We start from the raw sequence: 10,063 nt of genomic DNA, 5'->3' as shown, positions 1-10,063 counted from the left end.
AATAAAGAAAAAGAAAAGAAAAAACAACAACAACAATGTTAACTATAAACTTGTAACTGGCTCCCAAACTCTTACCTGATTGTACCTTCGAGTGTTAACCAGGCTATTCTTTACACTGAAGGACATTAATTTCTTCAATTTCATTTCTGACTAGTGTAGACATTGATCCATTTTCATGCATACTTGAAACTATAATTCTGTAACTACTTCATTTCTGGAAAATTTGTTTGGTTAGACTAAAAGTAGCATATTTGGACACTTCATAAAATGCAGATTATTTCAAGACCTGTTGTTTGGTGCATAAACCTGATCTCCTTTTCTACAAGAAAATATCATTGATATATTTATGTTTCATGACAATATATTTCAATTGGTCTTTATATTGAGGTAGATACATGGCATGTCCAATATAAGATTATCTGGAGATTCAAATTTAAATTAGGATTCTGAGGGTGAATAAATGAACTGGCAACCAATCATTATAGAAAAAAATAGAATTTACACTATTCTCATAATAGTAGAGGACTTTGCATTTCTTATCCAGGCAAAATAGAGCCTGTGTGCACTGGAGTTATGCCTCATGAGCAGAAAGGGGCTGACAGTTGGGAAACATGCTGCAATGATTATAGTGATGTTCACAAGGAACTGGCTGGGCTGATCAAAAAGAGCCAAAAGAACTTGACAGATGGAGGAAAGAATATAAAAGTAGACAAAGGTGCTCCCGAGGAGAAGGATGAATTTAGTAGGTCTGGACTCAGGGGAGGACCTGGAGGAAGCTTCGGTCCTACGAATGTGCTGGACCTGCTGCTTATGTCTGTACAGGATGAGAACCATGGAGCTGCCGGCCCAGAACGTGAGCCCCAAACATAAAACATCAGGGAATAATAGCAATGCTGCATACAAGACGTCTTCAGTTTTGTCAGTAACAATAGAAATACAATAGCCAAAATCTCTTTCCTCTGTGATGTTTTTGTCACTCCATTTGCCAGTCATATTGAAAAGAAAAATGACATTTACCAGCATTTGCAGGATCCAGCACAGGAAAATAGAGAGAACCACGTACTTGGGAGCTGTTACTTTCAGCGCTGCCCACCTGGAGTTCCAGGGACTGATCGTGATCACCTGAAAGACACTCAAGAGGCAGATGCTACTGATGGACACTCCCCTCCCCACTCTGTGCAGAAAGAAGAGAAGTTTGCAGCCAACATCACTGCGGATATGTTTCCACCCAAAGACTGCCATTGTGTGTGGGACTCATTTACAGAGGAGGACCAAGGAGTTGGCCACAATCAGGTGCTTAAGGATCAAATCCGTGGACCGTAACTTGTAACCCATGAAGTGAAGGACGATATAACTGCAAAGGAGTGTGAAATTCCCCAGAATTCCAACCATGGTCTGTGTTAAGATGATCATGCCGATTATGAAAAAGCTGCTGCCCATCCTTTCAGTTCACAGTCACTGGTATTGTGAGTTAGAATGCCCTGTGTGGGAATATGAGGCATGGGTTACATGCATCATGTCAACTGAAATCCAATATTCTCCACTTAACATTAGTTCCCACTTGGAAATATTTGCTTCTTGTTCTTCTCTTACCAGCAGCCTTTAAAGGCTACCATGTATAACATTTAAAGAGAACTAATATGTAAAATTAATCACTGAAGATACTCAAGTGATCACTTCTTTATTCTTCACAAATTTATCAGGTTGGAAATGAAGGGACCTTAGTTATACAGAGGAGTGAAACGTACCAACAGACATGTTAAACATTTGTCAAACCTGCTTCTTAATGCAGAGTGACGACTGAATCCCTTTGGGCTACTTAAGACAGTGGTTTGAGGAACCTCCCAGGTGCTTAAATGATTAAGACCCTGCCTTCCACTGCAGAGGGTCCAAGTTCAATCCCTGGTCCAGGATCTAAGATCTCATGTACTTTGATGAACAGCCAAAATCAAAAGAGAGTGCACTGATCACCAGTCATGTCAAAGAGATAGTTACTTGCAGGCATATAATAAACCAGATCTATATTGGATTTTGATTTCACAGCTTTTCTGTTTGTAGACCTGTGGTATTTTTAAATTTTCATATAACATGATTCCAGCTACATGTAAAGCTTTATTCTATGGTACCACGTATTATGAATTAAGTCTTAGCATCTTAACACATGAACATCACTGCTGGCAGTAGAATACAGCAGGAGCCTGCCTCATGTAAAGGCAATGTCATGAAGATGAGGATGCTTCACTGTGGGGATGGCAACAGAAAGACACTTTTATTCCCATGACAGAGACATAACTAAAATAACATGTATTACAGAAATGTTTGAATAATCATATGTAGGCAATAAACCTTAGGGCATAAAACACTAACATGTGATAAAACTGTTTAAGACATAACAAAAGTATTATTCTCCACTTATACACTGAATCAATATGCTGTTGTCTGAACCCAGTGAATATATCAGCAATGAATTAATATTTGCAGTTGACATTAACATACAAGACACAGAGGCAAAATTTGGCACTTGTAAATGCGGGATTCTTGTGTCTTTCATAAACTGACATACTAGATTTGTTAGAATGTCAACAATTTGGTGTTGGTGTCAGTTTCTGATGTGATCACTTACCCAGAACCTTGACCTGCCTTTCTCTCACAGACTCAGCTGCTCAGACGAAAATACAACAAAGATATCTTCCAGCTGCCAGGACAAGGGTTCAGTGGGATGGTCATTATACCCAGTATGTGTGTGGGAGAGAGGCAGCCAGATCCTGATATATGGATTTGAGACGCTGTCCTCCCCTCCCCTCCTGTCGAAACTGCAATTATTATTTTACCTGCAGCAGCGAAGGGACTGCAGGCTTCGAAGCTGAGAACATTTCTGGAAACTTTTCTCTCAGCTGTTAATTACTGGAAACAATTACAAGTTTCTAGTTAGCAGCCTTAGGAGACAACAGGCTATACTTGACAGGCATTTTCTTTTCCATGATCCCTGAAGGTAATGGTCTCATGAGGAAGAAATGCTGAAATCACACACATTAAGAACTGACACAAAACATGTGCAACCCTCTGGATTCTTCCCTTCCCTGAGATGAGTCTCTGCCCTAATACTAGTACTTTCCTCACCTTCAACCATTGAATGGAGCTGTCAATGGATGTATTAGTAAAGAAATGGAATGAGGCACAATACCTGGGAAGTATATTTGAAGAGACAAAAGGAAAAGTAGTAACATCATCAAGAACTTATGATAGGAACCACCAGCACATCTTATATCAATTTAGACTCATTTTCATAACTCAATGCCACTTATTATGGAAATTTTGTAGGAGATAAACTTTATTATTATTGAACACTGTGATAAGAATCAGGTCCAGAACAAATATACAAAAAAGGGTGAGGGTTTCAAAATGGCTATAAAATAAAAGCACATAGATCTGACAGTTCGATTATGTTATCAAGTACTTAATTCAGGAGCATCCCAGAGTGGTAACAATATGCCGCTAAAATCCAGTGCATTAGTGCAAAATTTAAAGCAAATCTGAAATGCAAGTAGGAGGCTTCACAAAAAGCAAACACACTGACACCTTGATCATGTACTTGTAGCCTCCAGAACTGTGAAAAACTGGGAAAACTATCTATGTTTAAAACCCCCAGGCTGGTGTTTTTTATTAAAGCAAACCTAAATGTAATACAAACTGTAAGAGTCTGTCTGATCCCGGGACTTCCAAGGGTGCTCCTGCAATTTATGTCTGAGAAAGTTTTGCCTATGTTCTCTTCTAGCAGTTTTATGGAGCCATGTTGAGTTTATTTTTGTGTATGGCTTGAGCGCTTGATTTGACTTCACGGATTTACATGAGGATCTCCAAGCACCAGAAAAGAGTGGAGAAATAACTCGAGAAAGAAGGAAGAGAAAGTGCCAAAGTAAACAATGCCAGCTGTAGATGTGACTGGTGCTGGAAATAAAGTCTGAAGCAAAGAACAATATTGCAAAGGAAAATGGAATGTTAGATCCATGAACCAAGGGACATTGGAAGTGGTCAAGTAGGAGATGGGGGAGTGAACATTGACATTTTAGGAATCAGTGAACTAAAATGGGCTGGAACAGGCGAATTTAATTCAGATGACCATTATATGTACTACTATGTGCAAGAATCCCTTAGAAGAAATGGAGTAACCCTCATAGTTAACAAAGGATTCAAAGGTGCAGTACTTAGGTGTAATCTCAAAAGTGACAGAATGATCTCTGCTCATTTCCAGGGAAAAGCATTCAATATCACAATAATCCAGGGTGATGGCTCTACCATTAATGCTGAAGAATCTCAAGTTCAATGGTTTGATGAAGACCTACAAAACCCTCTAGAACTAACACCAAAAAGATGTCCTTTTTATCATAGGGGACTGGAAAACCAAAGTAGGAAATCAGGAGATACTGGAGTAGCAGGCAAGTTTGGCCTGGAGTACAAAATGAAGCAGGGCAAAGGCTAACAGAGATTTGCCAAGACAACGCACTGGTCATAGCAAACACCCTCTTTCAACAACACAAGAGACAACACTACACCAGATGGACATCACCAGATGCTCAACACCAAAATCACACTGATTATATTCTTTGCGGCCAAAGATGGAGAGGCTCTATCCAGTCAGCAAAAATAAGACCAGGAGCTGACTGTGGCTCAGATCATGAACTCCTTATTGCCAAATTCAGCCAAAACAGCTTCAAGTGATTAGATCTGATAGACAGAGTGCCTGAAGACCTTTGGACGGATGTTGGGGACATTGTGCAAGGGACAGTGTTCAAGACCACCCCCCAAAAAAAGAAATGCAAAAAGTCAAAATGATTGTCTGAGGAGACCTTACAAATAGCTGAGAAAAAAAAGAGACGATAAAGGAAAAGGAGAAAAGGACAGATATACCCATCTGAATGCACACTTCCAGGGAATAACAAGGAGAGATAAGAAAGCCATTCTCAGCAATCAATGCAAAGAAATAGAGGTAACCAATAGAATGAGAAAGACTAGATATCCCTCCAGGAAAATTGGAGATACCAAGGGAATATTTCATGCAGAGATGCGCACAGTAAAGAACAGAAATGCTATGGACCTAACTGAAGTAGAAGATATTAAGAAGAGATAGCAAGAATACGCAAGAATAACATACAAAAAAATCTCATCACCCAGATAACAATGATGGTGTGTCACTCACACTCACCTAGAGCCAGACACCCTGTAATCTTAAGTCAAATGGGTCTTAGGAAGCATCAGGACGAACAAAGCTAGTGGAAGTAATGGAATTCCAGAAGAGCTATTTCAAGTCCTAATAGATGACTTTGTGAACATGCTGAACTCAATATGCCAGAAAATTTGGAAAACTCAGCAGTGGCCACAGGACTGGAAAAGTTCTGATTTCATTCCAATCCCAACGAAAGGGAATGCAAAAAATTGTTCAAACTACCACAGGATTGCACTCATCTCACATGCTAGCAAAGTAATGATCACAATTCTCCAAACCATGCTTCAAAAGTATGTAAACCAAGAACTTCCAGATGTACAAGCTGGCTTTAGAAAAGGTTGAGCGGCCAGATATGAAACAACCATCTTCCACTGGATCATCAAAAAAGCAAGAGAGTTCTAGAAAAACATCTACTTATGCCTTATTGAACACAGCAAAGCCTTGACTATGTGGATCACAATAAAGTGTGGAAAATTATTCAAGAGATAAGAGTACTAGATCACCTGACCTGCCTCCTGTGAAATCTCCATGCAGGTCAAAAAGCAACTGCTAGAATGGACATGGAAGCATGGACCGGTTCCAAATTGGGAAAGGAGTACATCAAGGCTGTATAATGACACCCTGCTTATTTAACTTATATACATATTATATCATGCAAAATGCCAGGCTGGATGAAGCACAAGTTGGTATCAAGATTGCTAGGAGAAATTTCAGTAACTTGAGATGTGCAGATGACACCACCCTTATGGCAGAAAGTGAAGAGTAACTACAGAACCTCTGGATGAATGTGAAAGAGGAGAGTGAAAAACCTGGCTTAAAACTCAAGATTTGAAACACAAAGATCATGGCATGAGGTCCCACGATTTCACATAAAATAGATGGGGAAACAATGGAAACAGTGACAGAGTTTATTTTCTTGGGTTCAAAAATCACTGCAGATGGTCATGCAGCCATGAAATTAAAAGATGCTTGCTCCTTTGAAGAAGTTATAGCATATTAAAAAGCAGAGACATTGCTTTGTTGACAAAGGTCCAACTAGTCAAAGTTATGGTTTTTCGTGTAGTGGTGGATGGATGTGAGATTTGGACCACAAGAAAGCAGAGCACAGAAGAGTTGATGCTTTTGAACTGTGGTATTGGAGAAGACTCTTGAGAATTCCTTGAACTGCACGGAGATCAGACCAGTCAGTCCTAATGGAAATCAGTCCTGAATATTCACTGGAAGCCCTGATGCTGAAGCTGAAGCACCAATACTTTGGCCACCTGATGCGAAGAATGGACTCATTGGAAAAGACCCTGATGCTGCAGAGGAATGAAGGCAGGAGAAGGAGATGACAGGATGAGATGCTTGGATGGCATCGCTGACTTGATGGACATGAGCTTGAGCAAGCTCCAGCAGTTGGTGCTGGACAGGGAAGCCTGGAATGCTGCAGTCCGTGGGCTAACAAGGAGTTGGACATCACTGAACAACTGAACTGAACTAATTACATTTGGCCAGCAGATAATTGTGGGAAGTTCCCTGTCTTGAATCAACTCATTACAAAACTTAATGGACCTAAAAAATCCACTTGCTGTGTAGTATAACACGACTACCCAAATGATGTCTCATACATAGGAGGAGAACTGTTTATTATTTATATATTTATCAATATGTTTTCAGAACCATGAGCAATCTTTACCACCTGTGATGGTTTCTTACGACGAACAAGCTAGTATAGGGATATGCCTCCACAAATTTTAGTGGTCTTATCTTTTGTCTGATTCCTTCCGACACCAAGGATTGCACCATGGCAGACTTCCCTGTCCATCACCAACCTCTGGAGCTTACTCAAACTGATTTCCATAGAGTCGGTGATGCCATCCAACCATCTTAACCTCTGTTGTTCCCTTTTCCTCCTGCCTTAAATCCTTCCCAGCATAATGGTCTTTTCTAATGAGTCAATTCTTCTCATCATGGGCCAAAATATTGGGGTTTCAGCCAACATCAGTTCTTCCAATGAACATTCAAGATGGATTCGCTTTAGGATAGACTGGTTGGATCTCCTTGCAGTCTAAGGGAGTCTCAAGAGTTTTCTTCAACACACAGCTCAAAAGCATCAATTCTTCAGTGCTCACCTTCTTTTTAACAGTCAAACTCTCACATCCATACATAACTACTAGAAAAAGCATAGCCTTGACTAGACGGTCCTTTGTTGGCAAAGTAATGTCTCTGCTTTTTAATATACTCTCTAGGTTGGTCATAACTTTATTTCCAAGGAGCAAGCGTCTCTTAATTCCATGGCTGCAATCACAGACTTCAACGATTTTGGAGCCCCCCAAAATAAAGTCTCGCACTGTTTCCATTTTTTCCCCATCTCTTTGCCATAAAGTGATGGGATTGGATGCCATGATCTTCGTTTTCCAAATGTTGAGTTTTAAGCCAACTTTTTCACTCTCCTCTTTCAATTTCATCAAGAGTTTCTTCAAATCTTCTCTGCTTTCTGCAATAAAAGTGGTGTCATCTGCATCTCTGAGGTTCTTTAGATTTCTCCCTGCAACCTTGATTCCAGCTTGTGCTTCATCCACCCCAGCATTTCCCATGATATACTCTGCATTTAACTTAAATAAGCAGGGTGACAATAAACAACCTTGACATATTCCTTTCTTGATTTGGAACCAGTCTGTTGTTCCATGTACAGTTCTCACTGTTTCTTCTTGACCTGCATACAGATTTCTCAGGAGACAGGTCAGGTGGTCTGGTATTCCCATTCTTTAAGAATTTTCCACAGTTGATTGTGATCCACACAGCCAAAGGTTTTGGCATAGTCAATAAAGCAGAAGTAGATATTTCTGGAACTCTCTTGCTTTCTCGATGATCCAATGGATGTTGGCAGTTTACTATCTGATTCCTCTGCCTTTTCCAATTCCAGCTTGAACATCTGGATGTTCACGGCTCACATACTGTTGAATTGGTTACAGTAAATCTTAAAGGGTTTAAAGATTCCTATATCTGCCTTTAAAATGGTATGTTTCAGGAATACCAGAACACATAAAAATGTTTTCGTCATATCAGTAGAGAGGCATAGAATTTCTTTGAGGTATAGGAAACATTGAATAACACAGCAGACTTTGAACACGATGAGCTGACATCACTCCCAAACACCTGCATAACTGGACACCTGTAAACAGCCTCTCCTTACTGATCCTGGGATTTCACATCCTATGACTGATTTGTGAAGGAAGAGAGAGAATGCTGTTGAGTGTTGTTTCCTCAAAATTTTATCTTTCCTCCTTTACTTTTAAAACAATTTTGAGGGTATTTTAAATAAGCAAGCTATTTTTCCCCTGAGCTGAAATTAGAAAGTAACCCTGACAGATTAAATACTATGTGGTGTATGTGTACAATAGAATACAACTCAGCCAAGAAAAGAATGAAATAATGCCATTTGCAGCAACATGGATTGAGTTCGAGATGATCATACTAAGGGGAGTAAGCCAGAAAGAGGATGACAAATGTCATGTTATATCATTTACATATGGAAACTAAAATACTGGGGCTTCCCATGTGATTCTAGGGGACAAAAAACCTCCTGCCAATGAAGGAGACATAAAGAGACGTGGGTTCCATCCAAGTTTGACCCACTACTTATGTCAGGAAGATTCCCTGAGGAGTGCATGGCAACCCACTCCAGTATTCTTGCCTGGAGAATCCTCATGGACAGAGAAAGCTGGTAGGCTGCAGTCTGAAGGGTTGTACATGCCTGAAGCACCTCAGCGAGCAAAAACATGACACACGTGAATTATCTATGAAAAAAAAAAAAAAAAAAAAACAGACTCACAGACATATAAAACCGAATTGTGGTTTGCAAGGGGGAAGATGGGGGAGGATGCATTGGGAGTTTGAGATTAGTAAATGAAAACTATTAAACACAGAATGTATCAAGGACAATGTGTTACTGCATAGCACATGGAACTATACTTACTATCTTGTGATAAGCCATACTGGGAAAGAATATGAAAAAGAACTTCACTAAATCAAGTTGCAGTACAGCAGACATTGACAGCATACTGTAAATCAACACTATATATCAGTAAAATAAATTTTAGAAAACTGAATGTGTCAGATATGAATTGAACTGAAAGTTGCCCAGTCATAGCCAACTCTTTGAGACCCCATGGACTGTAGACTGCCAGATTCCTCTCTCTGTTGAATTCTCCAGGCCAGAAGACTGGATTGGGTAGGTGTTCCCTTCTCCAGGGGATCTCCCCAACCCAGGGATCGAATCCTGGTCTCCTGCATTGCAGGCAGATTCTTTACCATCTGAGTCACAAGGGAAGCCCAACAGTCCTGGAGTGGGTAGCCTATCTCTTCTTCAGTTGATCTTCCTGACCCAGGAATTATACTGGGGTTTCCTGCATTGCAGGTGGATTCTTCACCAGCTGAGCTACCAGGGCAGCTATGATTAGATGACAAATTGTGCAGTCCATGAATGGGTCCTCTGCCACATCCTTCATTTCCAGCTCCTCCTTCCTACAAGTAGATGTTACCAAGCTGAATTTGGGCCCATAGGAGTTTTTCAATATTGCATGCAGTTTTGTAATATTTTGTGAGGCTTATTGCATCTATGTTTATGAGAGATTCTGGCCTGTAATTTTCTTTATACATATTGCCATTTTGTGCTTTTGGTATCAGAGTGATGTTGGCCTCATAAAATGAGGTAGAAGCGTTTTCTACTCTTCAGGTTTTTGTTTTTGTTTTTGTTTTTTTTTTTGAAAGTCCTTGGGAAACATAGGGATTAACTCGAATGTTTGGTAGAATTCACCTGTGAAGCCATCTGGTCCTGAACTTTTTTGTTTGGGG

General features: G+C 40.0%; 1 pseudogene; it reads right to left on the bottom strand.

The window, feature by feature from the left end:
• Nucleotides 1-498: 498 nt before the first annotated feature.
• Nucleotides 499-1,440, bottom strand: LOC136161671 (vomeronasal type-1 receptor 4-like; annotated as a pseudogene).
• Nucleotides 1,441-10,063: the final 8,623 nt, after the last annotated feature.

Source organism: Muntiacus reevesi, chromosome 2, assembly GCF_963930625.1.
Source record: "Muntiacus reevesi chromosome 2, mMunRee1.1, whole genome shotgun sequence".
Lineage (NCBI taxonomy): Eukaryota > Metazoa > Chordata > Mammalia > Artiodactyla > Cervidae > Muntiacus > Muntiacus reevesi.
Note: the sequence above shows the minus strand (reverse complement) of the source record. Positions and strands in the feature narration are given on the sequence as shown.